The sequence below is a fragment of the Bacillus rossius genome, chromosome 10 (assembly GCF_032445375.1).
Source record: "Bacillus rossius redtenbacheri isolate Brsri chromosome 10, Brsri_v3, whole genome shotgun sequence".
Classification (NCBI taxonomy): Eukaryota; Metazoa; Arthropoda; class Insecta; order Phasmatodea; family Bacillidae; genus Bacillus; species Bacillus rossius.
Window position 1 is genome coordinate 1,416,894 of NC_086337.1, and position 25,782 is coordinate 1,442,675.

General features: G+C 45.8%; 3 long non-coding RNA genes across 3 annotated transcripts; all 3 read right to left on the bottom strand.

Annotated features, from left to right (window-relative positions):
- Positions 1–11,673: 11,673 nt before the first annotated feature.
- LOC134535706 (uncharacterized) lies at positions 11,674–19,168 on the bottom strand. The gene is made up of 2 exons (XR_010075682.1): positions 19,088–19,168; positions 11,674–11,941 (listed from the first exon to the last, which is right to left on the bottom strand). It is a non-coding gene; the product is annotated as an uncharacterized LOC134535706 (long non-coding RNA).
- LOC134535705 (uncharacterized) lies at positions 12,688–15,558 on the bottom strand. The gene is made up of 2 exons (XR_010075681.1): positions 13,654–15,558; positions 12,688–13,561 (listed from the first exon to the last, which is right to left on the bottom strand). It is a non-coding gene; the product is annotated as an uncharacterized LOC134535705 (long non-coding RNA).
- Positions 19,169–19,293: 125 nt separating the features above from the next.
- On the bottom strand, positions 19,294–21,738 carry LOC134535709 (uncharacterized). The gene is made up of 2 exons (XR_010075684.1): positions 21,271–21,738; positions 19,294–21,178 (listed from the first exon to the last, which is right to left on the bottom strand). It is a non-coding gene; the product is annotated as an uncharacterized LOC134535709 (long non-coding RNA).
- Between the last annotated feature and the right edge of the window lie 4,044 nt (positions 21,739–25,782).

The following is a 25,782-nucleotide window of genomic DNA, read 5'->3' on the forward strand; positions in this document are numbered from 1 at the left end:
CATCGGGGGTGACCGCTAGGTCAGGGCAGCAGTGGTGACCTTTGGTCTGGGCATCTGGCTTTAACACTTTGTCTGGGAAACTGGTGTTACCACTTCGTAGGATCGTCTAGGGTAACTACTGGGTCAGGGCAGCTGGGGTAACCTCAGGTTCTGGCAGCGGGGGTAACCTCTTGGTAAGGGCAGCAGCCATGTCCACATGGACGGGCAAGCGGTGCGACTGCTAGGTCGGGGCAGCGGGACTGACCGCTTGTTTGGGGCAGCAGGGATGACCACTTTTAGGGGCAGCTTTCTCTGGGCAGCTTGTTTGACCGCTTGTTCGGGTTAACTTGGGTGACCGCTTTGTTGAGTCAGAAAGGATGACCGCTTAGTCATGGCAGTGGGTGTGACAGCTTGATCGGTACAGCTGTGTCGACCTCTTGGTCAGGGCAATTATGTTGACTGCTTGGTCGAGGCAGTCCAGGTTACTGCTTTGTCGGTGCAGCCGGTACGACCTCTTGGTCAGGGAAGCTGGGGTGACCACTTGGTCAAGTCAGTGAGGGTGACCACTTGGTTGGGAAACTGAGGTGGCATCTTGGTCCGGGCAGCTGGGGTGACCACTTGGTCGGAACAGAGGCATTGAACTCTTTTTTTCTGGGCAGCATGGGTGACTTCAAGTTCGGGCCAGCATAGAGACCGCATGGAAGGGTCAGCTAGGGTGACAGTTTGGTCGGGGCAGCAGGGGGGATCGCTTGATCGGGGCATCTGGGGTTACTGCTTGGTTGAAGGTAGCATGGGTGATCGCTTGGTTGGGGCTGTAGGTGTGACGTCTCTGTCGTGGCAGCGGGTGTAACCACTTGGTCGGGGCAGCGAGGATAACCGCTTGGTCGGGTAGCGGGGTGAAGGCTTTGTCAGCTCAGCTGGAGTGACCGCTGAGTCAGGGCAGCGGGAGTTACCGCTTGGTCATTGCAGCTGGGGTGTCCGCTTGAATGGCGCTGCAGGGATATCATCTGCATCTGGGAAGCTTGGACGATCGCTTTATCGGAGCAGCAGGTGTGACTGTTTGTTCTGGTATCCTAGGATGATCGCTTGGACAGGGCAGCAGGGATGACTACGTGGTCGGTTTCACTGGGGTTACAGATTGGTCGAGGCAACGGAAGTGACTGCTTGGTCGCGGCAGATGGGGGTGACTGCTTGGTCGAGGCAGCGGGGGTGAAACTTGGTCGGGGCAACGGGAGTAACCACTTGGTTGGGGCAGCAGGGGTGGCCACTTGGCCAGGGTCTCTTAGGTGACTGCTTGGTAAAGGCAGTGGGGATGAACTCTTATTGAGGCAGCTGAGTTAACCTCTTGTTTGGGCTTGCTGGGGTGACCACTTGGTTAGTGCAGCTGGGTCGACCTCTTGGTCATGGCAAGGGGGGTTAAGTCTTTGTTGGGGCAGCTGGTGTGACCACTTGGTCAGGACAGAAGGGTCGACCTCTTGGTCGAGGCAGGGGGTGACCACACGGTCAGGGATACTGGGGTGACCACTTGATCGAGGCAGTGGGATGTGACCTCTTAGTCGGGGCAGCTATGTTGATATCTTGTTCAGGGCAGCAGGGTTGACCTTTCAGTCTTGGCAGCCGGGGTGACAACTTGATCAGGGCAGCTGGGATGATTGTTTGGTCGGGGCAGGTGGGTTGACTGCTTGTATGTTGCAGCTTGGGTGACCGCTTGGTCTGGGCAGCGCGGGTGACCACACGGTCAGGGATACTGGGGTGACCACTTGATCGAGGCAGTGGGATGTGACCTCTTAGTCGGGGCAGCTATGTTGACATCTTGTTCAGGGCAGCAGGGTTGACCTTTCAGTCTTGGCAGCCGGGGTGACAACTTGATCAGGGCAGCTGGGATGACTGCTTGGTCGGGGCAGTTGGGTCAACCTGCTGTTCAAGGAAAGTGGGTGACCACTTGTACGGGGCCTGAGGCGTAAACTAAGTCGGGCCGGTTGGGGTGACCACTTGGCCGGGCAACTGGTTTGACCCCTTGGTCAGGGCAGCATGGGTTACCTCTTGGTTAGGGGAGCTGGGGCATCAGCTTTGTCGTGGCAACTGAGGCGACCTTTTATTCGGGGTAGCTGGGGTGACCGCTTAGTCGAGTAAGAGGGGGTGACCGCATGTTCGGGGAAACTGAGGCAACCTCTTGGTCGGTTGCAGTGAGGTTAACCACTTTTCTGGGTAGCTGGGGTGATTGCATGTACAGGGATGGTGGAGAGACTGCTTGGTCAAGGCAGGGAGTTGACCACTTGGTCGCAGAAGCTGATGTTACCACTTAGTCAGGGAAGCTGGGGTAACCACTTGGTAAGAGCAGGTGGGGTGACCACTTGGTTGGGGCAAATGAGGCGACCTCTTGGTCAGGGCAGCTGGGGCAGTGTGCTTGGTCGTGGTAGCTGGTGTTACCACTTAGTCAGGGAAGCTGGTGTCACCACTTGGTCAGAGCGGGTGTGGCGGCTGCTTGGTCAGGGCAACTAATGACTTCTAGGTCAGGGCAGCTGAGTTGACTGCTTGGTCGGGGCAGCTGGGGTGACCGCTTGGTTGAGGCAACAGGTATTACTACTTGCTCGGGGTCACTGAGGCGACTTTTTGGTCAGGGCAGTGGCGGTACCACTTTTCTGGGGCAGCTAGGGCGACTGATGTTCGGGGCAGCTGGTGTGACCACTTGGCCGAGGCAGGCGGGATGACCACTTGCTTAGGGCAACTTAGGCGACCTCTTGGGTGAGGCAGCGGGAGTAACTGCTTTTTCTTAGACAAGGGGTGAACGCTTGGTCAGGGCAGCTGGGGCTAACTCTTGGTCTGGGCAGCTTGGGTGACCGCTTGGTCGGGGCAGCGGGGTGACCTCTTGGTCGGGGCCACTGGGGTGACTGCTCTGTCGGGGGAGCAGGGGTTACCACTCGGTCGGGGCATCGAGGATGACCACCTGTATGGGGAAGCGGGGGGAAAGCTTGGTCAGGTCAGTAGGAGTGACAGCTTGGTCGGGTCCAGCGGGAGTTACCGCTTGTTCGTGGCAGCTGGGGTGTCCGCTTGAACGGTGCTGCAGGGATATCAGCTGTGTCTGGGCAGCTTGATGGAGGCAGTGGGGGAATGCTTGGTCGGTACAACTAAGGCGACCTCTTTTCGGGACAGTAGGGGTGATAGGTTTGTTCGAAGCTGTTGGGATGACCACTCTTTCGGGGCAACTGAAGCAACAACTTGGTAGGGGCAGTTTGGGTGACCACTTGGTCAGGGCAGCATGGGTGACAGCTTGGTCGAAGAGGTTGGGGTGACTGCTTGGTCGGGGCAGTTGAGAAGACTGCTTGGACGTGGCTCCAGGGGTGACAGCTTGGACAGGCAGATGGTTTGATTGCTTGGTCGGGGTAGCTAATGTGACTGCTTGGTAGGGGAAGAAAGGGTGACCACTTGGTCGGGGCAGCGGGGTTGACCACTTGTCGGGTCAGCTGGTTTTACCTCTTGGTCGGGAAATCGAGGTTGACTGCTTGGTCGAGGCAGCTGGGTTGTCTGCTTGTTCGGGGCATCTGGGGTAATGGCTTGGTAAGGGGAGTGGTGGTGTCGGCTTTGACCCAGAAGCTGGGGTTGCGACTTCGTCGGGAAAGCTGGGGTTACCACTTATGCTGAGATGCTTAGGTTGCTGCTTGGTCAGGGCAACTTGAGGACGATATGTTCGGGGCAGCTAGAGTGACTGCTTAGTCGAGGCAGCTTTGTTGACCTCTTGATAGAGGCAGCAGGGGTGACTACTTGGACAGGGCAACTAAAGCGATTATTTGTTCGGGGCAGCTGGGGTGACAGCTTGGTCAGGGTAGCAGGGTTGATCGCTTGGTCGGGGCATATTGGGTGACTGCTTGGTTGGGGCTGCAGAGAACACTGCATTATAGGAGCAGCTGGGATGACTGCTTGGTCGGGGTAGTGGTGGGTGACAGTATGGTTGGGGTAGATAGGGTTACCACTTGGTCGGGGAAGCGGGAGTAACCTCTTGATCGTGCAGCGGGAGTTATCTCATGATCAGGCAGCAGGGTGAACTCTGCGTAGAGACCGCATGGTCGGGTCAGCTGGGGTGACAGGTTGGTCGGGGCAGCAGGAGTGATCGCTTGGTCGAGGCAGATGGGGTGACTGCTTGGTTTGGGTATCATGGGTAACTGCTTGGTCAAGGAAGTGGGGAAGATCACATGGTAGGAGTCAGTGGGGTGACCACTTCTAAAAGCAAGGGGTGACCACTTTGTCGGGGCAACTGAGGCTATATCTTGGTCGGGGAAGCAAGGTTGACCACTTGGTTGTGGCAGCTGGTTTGACCTCTTGGTCGCACAACTGGGGTGCTGCTTTGTCGGTGCAGCCAGTATGACCTATTGGTTGGGGAAGCTGGGGTGACTGCTTGGTCGGGGCAGCAGGGGTTAATGCTTGGTCGGGGCAGATAGGGTTACTGCTTGGTTGGGGTAGCATGGATGATCGCTTGGTCAGGGCAGATGGGGTGACACTTGGTAGAAGCTCCAGGGAACACTGCTTTGTCAGGGCGGCTGGAGTGACCGCTCGGTCGGGGCAGTTGGGACGATCTCTTGGTCGTGTCAAGGGGATGACCAATTGGTCGGGGCATTTGAGGCTACCACTTGGTCGGGGTAGCTCTGTCGACCTCTTTGTTAGGGAAACAGGGGTTACCCGCTTGGTCAAGGCACCTGGGTTACAGCTTGATCGGGGCAGAAGGAACACTATGTGGTCGGGGCAGCTGGAGTGACTGCTTCGACAGGGCAGCTGGGGTAACTTCATGATCTGGAAGCTGGGGTTACCACTTAGTCAGGGAAGCTAGTGTCTTTACATGGTTGGAGGAGCTGGTGTGACCGCTTGGATAGGGCAACTGAGGCAACCTCCTGGTTAGGGCAGTGGGGTGACCTCTTGGTCGGGGCAGCTGGGTTTGCCTCTTAGTCAGGGAAACTGGAGTACCACATTGTCGAGGCAATGGGAGTGACAGCTTGGTTGGGGAACTGAATTTACATTTTGGTTGGGGCAGCTTGGTTGACCACTTAGTTGGGGCAGCTAGGGTGATCGCTTGGTCGAAGCAGCTTGGGTGATGGCTTGGTCAGGGCAGCGGGGTGTTGTCTTGGTAGGTGCAGTGGATGTGAATTATTGGTAGAGGCAGAGGCCCAACCTCTTAGTCGGCACAGCTAGGATTACCACTTGGTTGGGTCGCAGGGATGACCTCTTGGTTGGGGCAGTTGGGGTTAATTCTTAGTCAAGGCAGCTGGAGTGACCACTTAGTAAGGGCAGCAAGAGTTCCCGCTTGGTCGCGGCAGCTGGGTTGATCACTTGGTTGGGGTAGCTGGGGTGACCCCTTGGTTGTGGCAGTGAGGCGATAGCTCGGTCAAGTCAGCGGGTGTGACCGCTTGGTCGGGGAAGATTAGGTGACCTCTTGGTCGGGGCTGCAGAAGTGACTGCTTGGTCGGGGCAGTGGGTGTTACCACTTGGTCAGGGCAATGAGGAGAACCACTTTTTTGGGGCAGCGGGGGTGAAGGCTTAGTCATGTCAGGGCAGCAGGAGTGACCGCTTGGTCGGGGCAGGAGTTACCTATTGGTCGTGGCAGCTGGGGTGTCCGCTATAATGGGGCAGCTGGGTCGAAATTTTGGTCGGGGAAACAGGTGTGTCCACTTGGTCGAGCAGCTATGGTGTCTGCTTGGTTGGGGCAGCTGGTTCGACTTCTTAGTCGAGGCAAAGAGGAGACCACTTGGTTAGGGTAGCAGAGAATGACCGCTTGGTCAGGGCAGCGGGGATGACGGCTTAGTCACGGCAGCTGGAGTGACCGATTGGTCAGGGCAGCGAGAGTTACCGCTTGGTCTTGGCAGTTGGGGTGTCCGCTTGAATGGAACAGCGGGGGTGTCTGCTGTGTCGGGGCAGCTTGGCGACCACTTGGTCGGGGAAACGAGGGTGACCACTTGGTCGGGGCATCTTGGTTGACCGCTTGGTCAGGGCAGCTGGGTCGAATGCTTGGTTGTGGCAAGGGCGGTGACCGCTTGGTCAGGGCAGCTGGGGTGAAGGCTTGTCCAGGGCAGCTTGGGTGATAGTTTGGTCGTTGCAGCTGGGGTACTGCTTGGTTGGTTCAGCTGGGTCGAAATCTTGATCAGGTAACGGGTGTGACCACTTGGTTGAACAGTTGGGGAATCTGCTTGTTAGGGAAAGATGGGTCGACCTATTGGTAGATGTAAGGGGGAGACCGCTAGGTCAAGGTAGCAGGGGTGTTTGCTTTTCCGGGGCAGGTGGGGTGACCGCTTGGTCATGTCAGCAGGGTTACTGCTTGTCGGGGCAGCTGGGGTGGACATTTGGTCGGGGTCACAGGGGTGACTGCTTGGTCGAGGCTGTGCGTATGACCTCTAAGTTGGTGCAGCTGAATTGACCTTGTACTATTACATGGTAATAGCACAGACATCTTCGTGTTTATTAAGATATCTGCTATGAATGTTTAGTAAATATTTCGCCTTATTACAACCATAAACTTTTCATCTGTGGAACTTTAATAATATTAATATTTTTTTTTTCATCTGCATTGTTGTAATTTTCGTTAATTTTTTTACCGTCTATTTTTTATTCTGACCATCTGTTTAATTTGTAAATTCAATTAATTTTATTCTAGTTCCTTACCGTATTGTTGTAACCAAAGGCCATGAAAGGATGTTATGAACCATATATATTGTGTATACACGTATCTCAGCCACACAGGAACAGGAAGTAATTTAAAAAACTGTGATTTTTGGCGTTACTACGTGTAGGCTAAGGCCTGACGCCTGAACAATTAAAATTATTAAAAATATGAGTTTAGGGTATCGTCGGTTGTGTACATTAATGAAATTGTTACAACTAAATATCTTAACGAACTGTAAGTAATATTTACTTGGATTTAAAGCAGTTATGCCAAGTATAAGCCAATTTAATAATTGCTTAGCTAGGGACGCCATAATTAAGCAGTGTCGCCATTGTTCAAGGCTTAAGCGGCCAGTATAAATTTGCTTACATGCTTATAAATACGTGAGATTTCTAGCCAAACAAACTATATTGTGGCAAAAGTTGATAAAACTGAACTTCAATTAGATTGTATATATAACATAATATAAAGAGAAGTAATTCTACTTAGACACCCAGAAGTCCTACTTTTAAGATAATCGTACTCCCGCTGAACTAAAGCCGTGTAATTCTATTTAAAATAGAATTTAATTTGATATTAAACTCTCTAATTTTTAACTCACTTTGAAATCATTTGATTTATGAACGATATAAATTTTGAAACAACTACTGGACTTAATTAAATCATTTTTGAACTTTTGGGTGTGATCTGTGCCAACATACATCCTAAGACATTTGAACTGCAAATAATCTCCAGGAAAGATTTGTCACAATATAAATTAAGAATTTTTAAGTAAATTCATATTTTATTGTTGAGTATTAAAATTGTTATAACTCCACCAACTTTAAATTCTTATACACACTTGGAAAGGATGAATATATATATTTCTTATAATATTTTCAAACTTACAAAAGATTCCTAATTATATCGTTGAATAATATTGTTAATTTTCATATGTATCAAGAGTCAGGTTCAGGTTATGTATGTCAGTGTATGTTTGTTATTGAAAGTGTTGCTGTGTTATGTTTACTTTCTATGGTTCAAACTATTAAACTTCAGATTTTTCACCACTCTTTAAATAATCAATTTCCTATCCACATAATATACAAATTTCTTACTCCATAATTAAAATACTATATATTTCCATAGTAAACTACAGATTGGATTCGTCAGTTGCTACCGTCTACTATTGTTTATTTGTTAGAGCATTGTTTCTAAGGTTTTTATGCAATGTTATATTATTAAGTTTACGAAGGTATCAACAACACAGTACCTACACTTTTTTCCTCCACCCTGTACTGCCTTCTCTCCCTACTTCAACAATAAATTAAAGAAAGAGAGAGATAGAAGTATTAGTGTAACAAAGGGAGGTGCAGAACAGAGGAAGTGGCGCCGCAACGTGTGGGGCTCGAAGAGAATCCCTAAGTAGACTATCTCTCCAAGGTGAAAACACAAGATGTCTGTTAATAAGACCTATGAATTGAGGAGTCGGTCAGAGCTCAGCAACAACCTGGAAGATCTCTCAGAACACGACAGTATACAAGAAGGATATGAGCCTGTATATCAACTGGTAATGGAGGTACAGCCTGAACCCAGCACACCAGAAAGAAATGAATGTCACAGAGAGAGTGGGACAGCTACAGCCACACCTACAGCTGCAGCTGAAGATGAGCAAGCAGCGAACATGACTCACACCACCACACCGACCGTGAACCTGCCGTCAACTGAGTGGTCTAGCATTATGTTGTTATTACAGAACGTGGCAACTATAACAAACCGGTTGGACGACAACGTGGCAGCTATCACCACCCGTTTGGACGCCAACGCTCTGGACAACGCACAGAACATGGCAGCTATCACCAACCGTTTGGATAACAACGCACAGAACGTGACGCAGCTTACTGAGAAGATTGACGGAGTCAGAGGTCAGCTGGACGCAAACCTTTGCGAGTTGAAGAGTGAACTCAACACCAGAATAGAGGTTCTAGATCATCAGCTGCAAACAGGCCTCAGTGACCTGGAGGGACGTTTGGATGCCAGATTACAGGAACAATGTCAGTCGGTGGGACAGCTGGCCAACCAGGTACTGACACAACAAGAAAGAGTTGAGAACTTGGAGTCACACACTACCTCCATGATTCGATCAATGGAACTGGTAAGAATAGAGGGGCGAGACCAGTCACAGCTACTCCAGCAGAGACTCGCACATATAGAGGAGACAGCAGTCACTCTGCAGTCACGAATGGAAACAGTAGAGTCAGGGGCAAGATCAGCCGCTGAACAAGCTGCTCAAGCATGCACCAGCTCACTACAAGAACAGAGGCAACTGAGAGGGGAGGAATTACATAATCGGATGACAACTGCCAACTCCTCCAGGACAGAGCTACCCAACCTACAGCCTACCGTGACTGCCAGTTACCCTTCACCACCAGCCCCAGTGGTTACCTCAAACGCCACACCACCTCATCAGACCCCATCTTGCAGTACTTCACATCTTGATCAGGTGGCTCTGATACATCACCCAGCCAAACATTGGGCTGAGGCTATGCCTACGTTCTCTGGCAAATCCTTAGAAAATCCAGTTAGGTTCCTCAACAAATTTGAGGAATATGCCCGAACCTTTGTACTAAGTGACAATGATAAACTGAAGTGTTTGAACGTAGCCCTTAAAAGTACTGCTTTTTTCTGGTGGGAGTTGCAAAGCCTGCACATCAAATCCTACGAACAATTCAAAGAAAAATTTAGATCCCAGTTTTGGAATCTAAAGGTACAAGGGAATTTGAGGGCCCAGCTACACTCCGACAGATTCGACAGTAGGAAAGGGAGCAGTCTGGAGGCGCACCTTTCATCAATGTATGAGCGCACCAGATATTTAGACATTACCATGTCAGACGATGAATTCATCGCAACCATGCTGACACAACTCCCTATCGCCTACCAAATACAAATGTCGGGACATACCTACAAAGATGTTACTGAGTTTAGGGATCATGTTCTGGTTGTAGACAAACTACAGAGATTACAGCGAGGTCAAGGTGCTAGAGAGGAATCTGAAAGAACACCTCACCAACCACCCAGTAAGAATGTGCCAGTGCACAATTACTGGCAGAACAGGACCAAACAGGACCAGCAGGCAAACGTGCACACCTTGACGTGGGAGAGTACAGTCAAGAGTGATGAGGACCACAACCAAGGGCATCTCGCTAAGAAACAAAAGGGCAAGTATACCCATAAGAATAGGCATAACAAGCCCTACAACAAGACTATCTGGTGGTCGAACAAACATGCCTGTAGTGATGGTGAGGATGGCCACCACGGCCAGCGCTTGGGTAAAACATCTGTTGAACGGCCCCCCAGGAAGGTCACGTACCCACATCGTTATGCAGATTCAGATGGTGAGGCTGACTACCATCACCAGAGTCAACGCCAATTTTACGCTGACTATACTAGGGGTAAACATGACTTCCGCCCGCCACATCTCAAGAACCCCGCCAGCCCAGACAGAAGCGGCAGACCACCGAGTCATCACAGCTCGTCTGGCGGCATACAAACTCATTTTGCATATCCACCACCCTCATTCTCATCACAAGAACAGTTCCAGCCACAACAAGGCTATTTTCAACGTAACGCACCAGTGAATCCTGTTGCTGCAGAGTTTCAGGCAGCAGTAAACAGGGCTGCTAATGGTCCAAGTAATTGGACAGGGCCTAACTCAGCAGGTTCAGCTGCCCAGCAGTGCAGCCAGAACAACCAGTATAGAGCGTTAAACTAGAACGGGTCAGGTTTGCATCGCCCCGAACTTATACCCGCTATCCAGAGCCTACATGTCACCCCTTATGAAGCTCTGTATCTGGATAGATCGGTGGCGATCGACCCGCTCTATATGCCCAAATTTGACAAAGAAACCGATTACGAAGAACTACCCACAGGCAGTGAGGTAGAACAGCTGATCAACAGTCGCCTACAGTCTGAGGCACAAGCAAGGCAAAGAAGGAAGAAGGCTTCGAAAGTCAAGCAATTTAACATAGGAGAGCTCGTATTATGCAGGAGTGCAAGTGTGAGCAAGAAATGGGACAAAGTCACCAAGAAGTTGTTCTTGCTGTTCAAGGGACCCTATGTGGTCACAGACAGGATACATAACAACTGCTATGAGTTGGCAGACCCTGCCACCAACCACAGCATAGGCAGGTATAACCTAACCCAGCTAAGGGCCTACCACAAGCCTATTGTCCCACAGTAACATGTGTTGTTTGTGTGTTAGCTAGTATAATTTTTTTTTTTCCATGTGAAGTATAGAAACAACATTGGTGTACATGTTGTCTACACTGTGTAGTCCTATGTGATCAAGGACCTGTACATCGAACACTGTTAAGTGTGTGAAGCTCAATGTTTCGTGTCCAAGTCAGGACCTGTGCTAGCCAAGGTTGTACGGTATGCTGTATTTGTTAGTGTAAGGAAATGCACTAGTCTGGTTGCCTGATGAGCTTAAAACCAGTGTGTTGTCTCGTGACGGTCTAAGACTAAGGCTCTGCCGCACTGGGATTTGTTGTACAGCACTAACCTAGGGTTATTATGGTACCGTAATGTATGGCTATGGCATAACCTAAATGGGTATGAAGCTTCGGTGACACATGTGAGCAGGACTAGATGTCTACTAACAGTGTAATCATGTTGTTTACTCTGAAGAAAAAAAAAAATCCTACTGATCCACTATAGTGTGAGCTAACCAACTTAACAAGAGTGAATACTATGTGTTAAAATTTTCGCCGACCAGCTGTGTGACTCCTAAGCAGTACATGCACATTGCATACTACAAGCGCAAGAACACTTGCAACTACTAAGCCATGCACACTCTAACTGCTAGTTACCTGCAGATATGATACTCCTTCTCGTAGCACTCTGAGCCTTAGCTTGTTGTTGGATCACCCACAAAGCTATCTTATTTAAAAAAAAAAAAAAAAAATTAATAATATTTTGCAATTTAAAAAAAAAAAAAAATTATGGAAGCTTGATATGAAGAAATTTGTGTGATTTATTTTGCTCTATCAGAATGAAAGAAAAAAAAAAACTGCACTGGAACTAATTTATTTTGGAATTTGATTTTATAAATTATGGGCACAAATTAATTTTATGAACTCCGAATATTATTTTGATGTGTAACACATAATTCGAAGCACTGTCATCTTGAGGATCACACTGTCACGCGAGTGACGTCACTGTTGTTCAGCAGCACATGATGATGTGATTGTCTTCTGAGTTGTTATCCACAGTAGCAAGGAACACTGGTGTTGCGAGAGAAAGTCCGCTCTTATGCTGCCCAGTTGTTGAAGGAAGTCACTGTAACAGAATTGTGACAAATGTATAAAAGTGCAAGAAATTTTTATATGTCAGGGTAAATAGGTGTAACACCTGACTGGAAGATCATGAACATTCTTGAAATGATATGAGATTCCGCATCAGCCAGTAGCTGACAGCCTACCTAACAAGACAACAGCATTCTGCAAGTAATCTACTGTGCAGCTGTGTCCAGAGTAAGATAGTGAGAGACTGTAAACCACCAGCTGAAAACCTCACCATACTCAAGAAAAAACACTGAAATTGTCCAAGACTGCATCTGAATTATTATTCATCTGTAGAACACTATGTAATAATTTTAGGCTTGGATAATAATAATATCTGTCAAGATATCATAAGAACTGATAAGGTTATGAAATATGTGTAACAAACTGTAAAATAATAATGACTGTTGCATCATAAGAAATGATGATATTCAATTATGTATAACTTTAATTATGTATATAATTTTTCAACTGGTTAATCTTGTGTGTAAATATTTTTCTTGTGTTATGTTATTTAATAATCTCTTAATATGTTGTAAGAAATTGTAATAATACTGATAATTGCATTAGTAGTCAACTAATTTACTCAGTAAATCACAGGTTAAATGCTGTGTTGAAACCATTGTAAATATGAATAATATTTTTTTTTGTGGAATAAAATTCCAATCATAATACTGTTATGTAGCAGTAAAATAGGCTGAATAGCAATTGTATGCTACATTATCATGATATCTAATGAGGATAATTATAAAAAAAAAAAAAAATGGTGTAAATCAACACTGATAATTATTGATATGGTAATTACAAGTTGTAAACAAAACCAGAAAACTAATATAAGGTTATACCACTGACAGACTAGTCAACCAATAAGTAAACTAGCAGTACAATTGTGTAAATATTGTGTTCCTATGATAATCCACAATTATAGCATTACTTTGATGTTGAATAATTAATAAGATTTTATCTTATTGTTGCAATGTATAGTATATTATTAATACGTCAATAATGACAACTAGAATTTATTTTCTTTAAACAATTTCCTATTTCTCGTAACGAATATAATTTTTTTTTGATTAAGAAATTAATTTTCGTAAAAGTGATTAAATCTTTCCTGGTTATTTACACCAATCCTACTGTGAGAGCGACTTCAAGCAGCAACCAGTCAGCACAGAACATTGTTATGTTTACTGTTAAAGTGAGTTATGGAAACGCGATATACTAGATACACACCTGTCGTGTGCATAGTGCGGAAATAACCACGAGTGTAGAACACGGAAATATACTTAGCGGTGCGATGACGGAGCTGGCCTCGCTCCTACTAGACATTAGGTTGACGCCACGTATGCTGACACAGCTGCGTCAGCATGAGACCTCCGTCTATTCCCCGTTGATACCATCCCTGGTCAAGGGCTGGGACAGCCCGCGGGCCACCTGGAGAGCCGAGCCCGGCACTGTAGCGGACATCGTCAGGACCCGCCACTGTCAGCCACTAGTTCTCACGAACGCAGGTCACCCGACACGGTACATCCTGTTGCCGTGATCAGTAGCCGACACCCCCCTGCGGTGGCGTGGAGGTATCGTTATCGCCTGCCCAGGTGTGTGGCAGCACACCACGACGCTGTGGTGAATCCGGGAGAACCACTGAGTGTTAGTATTGGTGCACCTGACACTACCTAGCCGAGCACTACACTCAACTGTAAGTAAACCTACCAGTGCTATGTTCCTGCTTGATGTTCTTCACCATCCCAACACCCTATCAACAGCACGACTACGAGACGACGGAGTTTTCGCGCCATTTCCGGAGCGCGAAGCAGCGAGGTGTCTACTGCGAGACGGCTGACACGAGACTGAACAGTCACGCCACGCCTCGGCCGCCGGTTGATCGCTGATTAGCGCGCCACCCAACCCCCACCTCCTTGCCAATTCTCAACCGTCGCTTCGAGTAACGGTCGCACCTGCTGTGTGTGAGAGAGACAGATGGGTTAATAATAAACCGGCGATCTTATGCTTTGTGCTCGCTTCGTTTTATGATTATCCCATGGGACAGCATCTGTACTATTACATGGTAATAGCACAGACATCTTCGTGTTTATTAAGATATCTGCTATGAATGTTTAGTAAATATTTCGCCTTATTACAACCATAAACTTTTCATCTGTGGAACTTTAATAATATTAATATTTTTTTTTTTTTCATCTGCATTGTTGTAATTTTCGTTAATTTTTTTACCGTCTATTTTTTATTCTGACCATCTGTTTAATTTGTAAATTCAATTAATTTTATTCTAGTTCCTTACCGTATTGTTGTAACCAAAGGCCATGAAAGGATGTTATGAAACATATATATTGTGTATACACGTATCTCAGCCACACAGGAACAGGAAGTAATTTAAAAAACTGTGATTTTTGGCGTTACTACGTGTAGGCTAAGGCCTGACGCCTGAACAATTAAAATTATTAAAAATATGAGTTTAGGGTATCGTCGGTTGTGTACATTAATGAAATTGTTACAACTAAATATCTTAACGAACTGTAAGTAATATTTACTTGGATTTAAAGCAGTTATGCCAAGTATAAGCCAATTTAATAATTGCTTAGCTAGGGACGCCATAATTAAGCAGTGTCGCCATTGTTCAAGGCTTAAGCGGCCAGTATAAATTTGCTTACATGCTTATAAATACGTGAGATTTCTAGCCAAACAAACTATATTGTGGCAAAAGTTGATAAAACTGAACTTCAATTAGATTGTATATATAACATAATATAAAGAGAAGTAATTCTACTTAGACACCCAGAAGTCCTACTTTTAAGATAATCGTACTCCCGCTGAACTAAAGCCGTGTAATTCTATTTAAAATAGAATTTAATTTGATATTAAACTCTCTAATTTTTAACTCACTTTGAAATCATTTGATTTATGAACGATATAAATTTTGAAACAACTACTGGACTTAATTAAATCATTTTTGAACTTTTGGGTGTGATCTGTGCCAACATACATCCTAAGACATTTGAACTGCAAATAATCTCCAGGAAAGATTTGTCACAATATAAATTAAGAATTTTTAAGTAAATTCATATTTTATTGTTGAGTATTAAAATTGTTATAACTCCACCAACTTTAAATTCTTATACACACTTGGAAAGGATGAATATATATATTTCTTATAATATTTTCAAACTTACAAAAGATTCCTAATTATATCGTTGAATAATATTGTTAATTTTCATATGTATCAAGAGTCAGGTTCAGGTTATGTATGTCAGTGTATGTTTGTTATTGAAAGTGTTGCTGTGTTATGTTTACTTTCTATGGTTCAAACTATTAAACTTCAGATTTTTCACCACTCTTTAAATAATCAATTTCCTATCCACATAATATACAAATTTCTTACTCCATAATTAAAATACTATATATTTCCATAGTAAACTACAGATTGGATTCGTCAGTTGCTACCGTCTACTATTGTTTATTTGTTAGAGCATTGTTTCTAAGGTTTTTATGCAATGTTATATTATTAAGTTTACGAAGGTATCAACAACACAGTACCTACACTTTTTTCCTCCACCCTGTACTGCCTTCTCTCCCTACTTCAACAATAAATTAAAGAAAGAGAGAGATAGAAGTATTAGTGTAACAAAGGGAGGTGCAGAACAGAGGAAGTGGCGCCGCAACGTGTGGGGCTCGAAGAGAATCCCTAAGTAGACTATCTCTCCAAGGTGAAAACACAAGATGTCTGTTAATAAGACCTATGAATTGAGGAGTCGGTCAGAGCTCAGCAACAACCTGGAAGATCTCTCAGAACACGACAGTATACAAGAAGGATATGAGCCTGTATATCAACTGGTAATGGAGGTACAGCCTGAACCCAGCACACCAGAAAGAAATGAATGTCACAGAGAGAGTGGGACAGCTACAGCCACACCTACAGCTGCAGCTGAAGATGAGCAAGCAGCGAACATGACTCACACCACCACACCGACCGTGAACCTGCCGTCAACTGAGTGGTCTAGCATTATGTTGTTATTACAGAACGTGGCAACTATAACAAACCGGTTGGACGACAACGTGGCAGCTATCACCACCCGTTTGGATGCCAATGCTCTGGACAATGCACAGAACATGGCAGCTATCACCAACCGTTTGGATAACAACGCACAGAACGTGACGCAGCTTACTGAGAAGATTGACGGAGTCAGAGGTCAGCTGGACGCAAACCTTTGCGAGTTGAAGAGTGAACTCAACACCAGAATAGAGGTTCTAGATCATCAGCTGCAAACAGGCCTCAGTGACCTGGAGGGACGTTTGGATGCCAGATTACAGGAACAATGTCAGTCGGTGGGACAGCTGGCCAACCAGGTACTGACACAACAAGAAAGAGTTGAGAACTTGGAGTCACACACTACCTCCATGATTCGATCAATGGAACTGGTAAGAATAGAGGGGCGAGACCAGTCACAGCTACTCCAGCAGAGACTCGCACATATAGAGGAGACAGCAGTCACTCTGCAGTCACGAATGGAAACAGTAGAGTCAGGGGCAAGATCAGCCGCTGAACAAGCTGCTCAAGCATGCACCAGCTCACTACAAGAACAGAGGCAACTGAGAGGGGAGGAATTACATAATCGGATGACAACTGCCAACTCCTCCAGGACAGAGCTACCCAACCTACAGCCTACCGTGACTGCCAGTTACCCTTCACCACCAGCCCCAGTGGTTACCTCAAACGCCACACCACCTCATCAGACCCCATCTTGCAGTACTTCACATCTTGATCAGGTGGCTCTGATACATCACCCAGCCAAACATTGGGCTGAGGCTATGCCTACGTTCTCTGGCAAATCCTTAGAAAATCCAGTTAGGTTCCTCAACAAATTTGAGGAATATGCCCGAACCTTTGTACTAAGTGACAATGATAAACTGAAGTGTTTGAACGTAGCCCTTAAAAGTACTGCTTTTTTCTGGTGGGAGTTGCAAAGCCTGCACATCAAATCCTACGAACAATTCAAAGAAAAATTTAGATCCCAGTTTTGGAATCTAAAGGTACAAGGGAATTTGAGGGCCCAGCTACACTCCGACAGATTCGACAGTAGGAAAGGGAGCAGTCTGGAGGCGCACCTTTCATCAATGTATGAGCGCACCAGATATTTAGACATTACCATGTCAGACGATGAATTCATCGCAACCATGCTGACACAACTCCCTATCGCCTACCAAATACAAATGTCGGGACATACCTACAAAGATGTTACTGAGTTTAGGGATCATGTTCTGGTTGTAGACAAACTACAGAGATTACAGCGAGGTCAAGGTGCTAGAGAGGAATCTGAAAGAACACCTCACCAACCACCCAGTAAGAATGTGCCAGTGCACAATTACTGGCAGAACAGGACCAAACAGGACCAGCAGGCAAACGTGCACACCTTGACGTGGGAGAGTACAGTCAAGAGTGATGAGGACCATAACCAAGGGCATCTCGCTAAGAAACAAAAGGGCAAGTATACCCATAAGAATAGGCATAACAAGCCCTACAACAAGACTATCTGGTGGTCGAACAAACATGCCTGTAGTGATGGTGAGGATGGCCACCACGGCCAGCGCTTGGGTAAAACATCTGTTGAACGGCCCCCCAGGAAGGTCACGTACCCACATCGTTATGCAGATTCAGATGGTGAGGCTGACTACCATCACCAGAGTCAACGCCAATTTTACGCTGACTATACTAGGGGTAAACATGACTTCCGCCAGCCACATCTCAAGAACCCCGCCAGCCCAGACAGAAGCGGCAGACCACCGAGTCATCACAGCTCGTCTGGCGGCATACAAACTCATTTTGCATATCCACCACCCTCATTCTCATCACAAGAACAGTTCCAGCCACAACAAGGCTATTTTCAACGTAACGCACCAGTGAATCCTGTTGCTGCAGAGTTTCAGGCAGCAGTAAACAGGGCTGCTAATGGTCCAAGTAATTGGACAGGGCCTAACTCAGCAGGTTCAGCTGCCCAGCAGTGCAGCCAGAACAACCAGTATAGAGCGTTAAACTAGAACGGGTCAGGTTTGCATCGCCCCGAACTTATACCCGCTATCCAGAGCCTACATGTCACCCCTTATGAAGCTCTGTATCTGGATAGATCGGTGGCGATCGACCCGCTCTATATGCCCAAATTTGACAAAGAAACCGATTACGAAGAACTACCCACAGGCAGTGAGGTAGAACAGCTGATCAACAGTCGCCTACAGTCTGAGGCACAAGCAAGGCAAAGAAGGAAGAAGGCTTCGAAAGTCAAGCAATTTAACATAGGAGAGCTCGTATTATGCAGGAGTGCAAGTGTGAGCAATAAATGGGACAAAGTCACCAAGAAGTTGTTCTTGCTGTTCAAGGGACCCTATGTGGTCACAGACAGGATACATAACAACTGCTATGAGTTGGCAGACCCTGCCACCAACCACAGCATAGGCAGGTATAACCTAACCCAGCTAAGGGCCTACCACAAGCCTATTGTCCCACAGTAACATGTGTTGTTTGTGTGTTAGCTAGTATAATTGTTTTTTTTCCATGTGAAGTATAGAAACAACATTGGTGTACATGTTGTCTACACTGTGTAGTCCTATGTGATCAAGGACCTGTACATCGAACACTGTTAAGTGTGTGAAGCTCAATGTTTCGTGTCCAAGTCAGGACCTGTGCTAGCCAAGGTTGTACGGTATGCTGTATTTGTTAGTGTAAGGAAATGCACTAGTCTGGTTGCCTGATGAGCTTAAAACCAGTGTGTTGTCTCGTGATGGTCTAAGACTAAGGCTCTGCCGCACTGGGATTTGTTGTACAGCACTAACCTAGGGTTATTATGGTACCGTAATGTATGGCTATGGCATAACCTAAATGGGTATGAAGCTTCGGTGACACATGTGAGCAGGACTAGATGTCTACTAACAGTGTAATCATGTTGTTTACTCTGAAGAAAAAAAAAAAACCTACTGATCCACTATAGTGTGAGCTAACCAACTTAACAAGAGTGAATACTATGTGTTAAAATTTTCGCCGACCAGCTGTGTGACTCCTAAGCAGTACATGCACATTGCATACTACAAGCGCAAGAACACTTGCAACTACTAAGCCATGCACACTCTAACTGCTAGTTACCTGCAGATATGATACTCCTTCTCGTAGCACTCTGAGCCTTAGCTTGTTGTTGGATCACCCACAAAGCTATCTTATTTAAAAAAAAAAAAAAAAATTAATAATATTTTGCAATTTAAAAAAAAAAAAAAATAAAAAATTATGGAAGCTTGATATGAAGAAATTTGTGTGATTTATTTTGCTCTATCAGAATGAAAGAAAAAAAAAACTGCACTGGAACTAATTTATTTTGGAATTTGATTTTATAAATTATGGGCACAAATTAATTTTATGAACTCCGAATATTATTTTGATGTGTAACACATAATTCGAAGCACTGTCATCTTGAGGATCACACTGTCACGCGAGTGACGTCACTGTTGTTCAGCAGCACATGATGATGTGATTGTCTTCTGAGTTGTTATCCACAGTAGCAAGGAACACTGGTGTTGCGAGAGAAAGTCCGCTCTTATGCTGCCCAGTTGTTGAAGGAAGTCACTGTAACAGAATTGTGACAAATGTATAAAAGTGCAAGAAATTTTTATATGTCAGGGTAAATAGGTGTAACACCTGACTGGAAGATCATGAACATTCTTGAAATGATATGAGATTCCGCATCAGCCAGTAGCTGACAGCCTACCTAACAAGACAACAGCATTCTGCAAGTAATCTACTGTGCAGCTGTGTCCAGAGTAAGATAGTGAGAGACTGTAAACCACCAGCTGAAAACCTCACCATACTCAAGAAAAAACACTGAAATTGTCCAAGACTGCATCTGAATTATTATTCATCTGTAGAACACTATGTAATAATTTTAGGCTTGGATAATAATAATATCTGTCAAGATATCATAAGAACTGATAAGGTTATGAAATATGTGTAACAAACTGTAAAATAATAATGACTGTTGCATCATAAGAAATGATGATATTCAATTATGTATAACTTTAATTATGTATATAATTTTTCAACTGGTTAATCTTGTGTGTAAATATTTTTCTTGTGTTATGTTATTTAATAATCTCTTAATATGTTGTAAGAAATTGTAATAATACTGATAATTGCATTAGTAGTCACTAATTTACTCAGTAAATCACAGGTTAAATGCTGTGTTGAAACCATTGTAAATATGAATAATATTTTTTTTTGTGGAATAAAATTCCAATCATAATACTGTTATGTAGCAGTAAAATAGGCTGAATAGCAATTGTATGCTACATTATCATGATATCTAATGAGGATAATTATAAAAAAAAAAAAATGGTGTAAATCAACACTGATAATTATTGATATGGTAATTACAAGTTGTAAACAAAACCAGAAAACTAATATAAGGTTATACCACTGACAGACTAGTCAACCAATAAGTAAACTAGCAGTACAATTGTGTAAATATTGTGTTCCTATGATAATCCACAATTATAGCATTACTTTGATGTTGAATAATTAATAAGATTTTATCTTATTGTTGCAATGTATAGTATATTATTAATACGTCAATAATGACAACTAGAATTTATTTTCTTTAAACAATTTCCTATTTCTCGTAACGAATATAATTTTTTTTTGATTAAGAAATTAATTTTCGTAAAAGTGATTAAATCTTTCCTGGTTATTTACACCAATCCTACTGTGAGAGCGACTTCAAGCAGCAACCAGTCAGCACAGAACATTGTTATGTTTACTGTTAAAGTGAGTTATGGAAACGCGATATACTAGATACACACCTGTCGTGTGCATAGTGCGGAAATAACCACGAGTGTAGAACACGGAAATATACTTAGCGGTGCGATGACGGAGCTGGCCTCGCTCCTACTAGACATTAGGTTGACGCCACGTATGCTGACACAGCGGCGTCAGCATGAGACCTCCGTCTATTCCCCGTTGATACCATCCCTGGTCAAGGGCTGGGACAGCCCGCGGGCCACCTGGAGAGCCGAGCCCGGCACTGTAGCGGACATCGTCAGGACCCGCCACTGTCAGCCACTAGTTCTCACGAGCGCAGGTCACCCGACACGGTACATCCTGTTGCCGTGATCAGTAGCCGACACCCCCCTGCGGTGGCGTGGAGGTATCGTTATCGCCTGCCCAGGTGTGTGGCAGCACACCACGACGCTGTGGTGAATCCGGGAGAACCACTGAGTGTTAGTATTGGTGCACCTGACACTACCTAGCCGAGCACTACACTCAACTGTAAGTAAACCTACCAGTGCTATGTTCCTGCTTGATGTTCTTCACCATCCCAACACCCTATCAACAGCACGACTACGAGACGACGGAGTTTTCGCGCCATTTCCGGAGCGCGAAGCAGCGAGGTGTCTACTGCGAGACGGCTGACACGAGACTGAACAGTCACGCCACGCCTCGGCCGCCGGTTGATCGCTGATTAGCGCGCCACCCAACCCCCACCTCCTTGCCAATTCTCAACCGTCGCTTCGAGTAACGGTCGCACCTGCTGTGTGTGAGAGAGACAGATGGGTTAATAATAAACCGGCGATCTTATGCTTTGTGCTCGCTTCGTTTTATGATTATCCCATGGGACAGCATCTGTACTATTACATGGTAATAGCACAGACATCTTCGTGTTTATTAAGATATCTGCTATGAATGTTTAGTAAATATTTCGCCTTATTACAACCATAAACTTTTCATCTGTGGAACTTTAATAATATTAATATTTTTTTTTTTTTTTCATCTGCATTGTTGTAATTTTCGTTAATTTTTTTACCGTCTATTTTTTATTCTGACCATCTGTTTAATTTGTAAATTCAATTAATTTTATTCTAGTTCCTTACCGTATTGTTGTAACCAAAGGCCATGAAAGGATGTTATGAAACATATATATTGTGTATACACGTATCTCAGCCACACAGGAACAGGAAGTAATTTAAAAAACTGTGATTTTTGGCGTTACTACGTGTAGGCTAAGGCCTGACGCCTGAACAATTAAAATTATTAAAAATATGAGTTTAGGGTATCGTCGGTTGTGTACATTAATGAAATTGTTACAACTAAATATCTTAACGAACTGTAAGTAATATTTACTTGGATTTAAAGCAGTTATGCCAAGTATAAGCCAATTTAAGAATTGCTTAGCTAGGGACGCCATAATTAAGCAGTGTCGCCATTGTTCAAGGCTTAAGCGGCCAGTATAAATTTGCTTACATGCTTATAAATACGTGAGATTTCTAGCCAAACAAACTATATTGTGGCAAAAGTTGATAAAACTGAACTTCAATTAGATTGTATATATAACATAATATAAAGAGAAGTAATTCTACTTAGACACCCAGAAGTCCTACTTTTAAGATAATCGTACTCCCGCTGAACTAAAGCCGTGTAATTCTATTTAAAATAGAATTTAATTTGATATTAAACTCTCTAATTTTTAACTCACTTTGAAATCATTTGATTTATGAACGATATAAATTTTGAAACAACTACTGGACTTAATTAAATCATTTTTGAACTTTTGGGTGTGATCTGTGCCAACATACATCCTAAGACATTTGAACTGCAAATAATCTCCAGGAAAGATTTGTCACAATATAAATTAAGAATTTTTAAGTAAATTCATATTTTATTGTTGAGTATTAAAATTGTTATAACTCCACCAACTTTAAATTCTTATACACACTTGGAAAGGATGAATATATATATTTCTTATAATATTTTCAAACTTACAAAAGATTCCTAATTATATCGTTGAATAATATTGTTAATTTTCATATGTATCAAGAGTCAGGTTCAGGTTATGTATGTCAGTGTATGTTTGTTATTGAAAGTGTTGCTGTGTTATGTTTACTTTCTATGGTTCAAACTATTAAACTTCAGATTTTTCACCACTCTTTAAATAATCAATTTCCTATCCACATAATATACAAATTTCTTACTCCATAATTAAAATACTATATATTTCCATAGTAAACTACAGATTGGATTCGTCAGTTGCTACCGTCTACTATTGTTTATTTGTTAGAGCATTGTTTCTAAGGTTTTTATGCAATGTTATATTATTAAGTTTACGAAGGTATCAACAACACAGTACCTACACTTTTTTCCTCCACCCTGTACTGCCTTCTCTCCCTACTTCAACAATAAATTAAAGAAAGAGAGAGATAGAAGTATTAGTGTAACAAAGGGAGGTGCAGAACAACCTCTTGATCGAGGCAGCTGGAGTGACCACTTGGTCAGGGTAGCTGGGTCTAACTCTAGGTCAAGGCAAGGGGGGTTACGTCTTGGTCGGTGCAGCTGGTGTGACTGCTTGGTCGCGACAGCTGGGTAGTCCTCTTGGTCGAGGCAGGTGGTGACCACATGGTTGAGGTAGCAGGGGTGATCACTTAGTCCATGCAGGTGGGGTGATTGCTTGGTTGTTTCAGCTTGGGTGACCGCTTGGTGGGGGCAGCGGGGGTGATCGCTTGGTCCAGGAAGCGAGGTTGGACGCTTGTGCGGGGAACTGAGTCGACCTCATGGTCAGGGCAGCTGGGGAGACCACTTGATCGGGGCAGCAGGGTTGAACTCTTTGTCCGTAAAGCGGACTTCAATCTCGGGCCAGCGATTGTTACCACATGGTCAATAAAGCGGGGGTGATAGCTCGGTCGAGTCAGCAGGGGTGACTTCTTGGTTGGGGCAGCTGGGGTGATCGCTTGGTCCAGGAAGCGAGTTTGACCGCTTGTGTGGAGAACTGAGTCGACCAAATGGTCAGGGCAGCTGGGGAGACCATTTGATCGGGCAGCAGGGTTGAACTCTTTGTCTGTAAAGTGGGGGGATTTCAATGTCGGGCCAGCGATTGTTACCACATGGTCGGGTCAGCTGGGGTGCCAGATTGGTTGGTTCTGTGGGGGTGCCCACTTGGTCACGGCAGTTTGGTTGTTCGCTTGGTCGAGGCAGCGGGGGTGACCACTTTGACGGTGCAGATGGGGTAATCGCTTGGACAGGGCAGCTGGGGTGACCACTTGGTCAGGACTGCTGGTTTGACCGCTTGTTAGGGGTAGTTTTTGTGACAGCTAGGTCATGGCTGCGGGGGTGACTGCTTAGTCGAGGCAGCTTTTTGACCTCTTGATCGAGGCAGCAGGGGTGATTACTTGAATAGGGAAACTGAAGCGATTTTTTGTTAGGGGCAGCAGAGGTGACTCTTGGTCAGGGTAGCATGGTTAATCGCTTGGTTTGGGTAGATTGGGTGACCACTTGGTTGGGATGCAGGGAACACTGCATGGTAGGAGCAGCTGGGGTGACCGCTTGGTCGGGGTAGTGGGGATGACAGCTTGGTCGGGGAAGCTTGAGTTACCACTTGATCAGGGATGCTGAAGTTACCACTTGGTCGGGGCAGCTGGGGTGAACACCTGGTTGGGCAGCTGGTATGACCGCTAATTCAGCCATGCAGGGGTGAACTCTAGGTCTCAGCAGCTTGGGTAACCAATTGATCTGGCCTGCGGGGTTGACAGCTTGGACAGGGCTGCGTTTGTGACCCCTTTATTTGGGAATCAGGTAGTCACCACTCGGTTTGGGTAGGGGTTGACCACTCGGTCAGAGCAGCTGGGGCTAACTCTTGTTCGGGGCAGCTGGGGTGACCACTTGGTCGGGACAGCAGGGTAGACCTTTTAGTCCGGGCAGTGGGGGTCACTTAAAGGTCGGGCCAGCGAGGGTGACCTCATGTTTGTGTCAGCTGGGCTGACAGCTTGGTCGGGGCAGCAGGGGTGATCGCTTATTCGGGGCAGATAGGGTTACTGCTTGGTTAGGTTAGCATGTGTGATCACTTGGTCGGGGCAGATGGGGTGACTGCTTGGTCGAAGCTGCAGGGGACACTGCTTTGTCAGGGCAGCTGGAGTGACCGCTTGGTAGGGGCAGTTGGGTCGACCTCTTGGTCGAGTCAAGGGGATGACCACTTGGTCGGGACAACTGAGGCGACATCTTGGTCGGGGTAATTGGGGTGAATGCTTGGTCGGGGCAGCGAGGGTGACCACTGGTTCAGGGCAGCGGGGGTGACCACTTGGTCTGTGCTGCAGGGGCGACCACTTGGTCGGAGTAGCTGGGTCGACCTCTTGAAACAGGGGTAACCGCTTGGTCGGGGCAGCTGTTTCGTATTCTTCATCGGGGCAATGGGGGTGACCTCTTGGGCAGGTCAGCTGGGGTGACTGCTTGGTCGAAGCAGAAGGTTTGACCTCTTGGTCGGGGTAACTGGGTCGACCTCTTGGTCGGGGTAGCTGGGTTGACCTCTTGGTCCTGGAAGCGGGATTGACCGCTTGTGTGGGGAACTGAATCGACCTCATGGTCGGGGCAGCTGGGGTGAACGCTTGATCGCGGCATCAGGGTAGATCTCTTCGCCTGGACAGTGGCAGTGACTTCAAAAATGGGCCAACGAAAGTTATAACATGGTCGGGTCAGCTGGGGTGACAGCTTTGTCGGTTCTGTGGGAATGCCTTCTTGGTCGGGGCAGTTGGGTTGTTCGCTTGGTCGAGGCAGTGGGGGTGACCACTTTTCACGGTTGATGGGGTGATCGGTTGGTTGGGGCAACTGTGGTGACCACTTGTTCGGGACTGCTGGTGTGACAGCTTTTCGGGGCAGTTTGTGTGACAGCTAGGTCGTGGCTGCAGGGGTGACTGCTTCGTCAGGGCAGTTGGGGTGAATGCATGGTTGGGGCTGCAGGGGTTACAGCTTGGTTGGGGAAGATGGGGTGATCACTAGGTTAGGGCAGCTGGTGTGATGGAATGGTCAGGGCA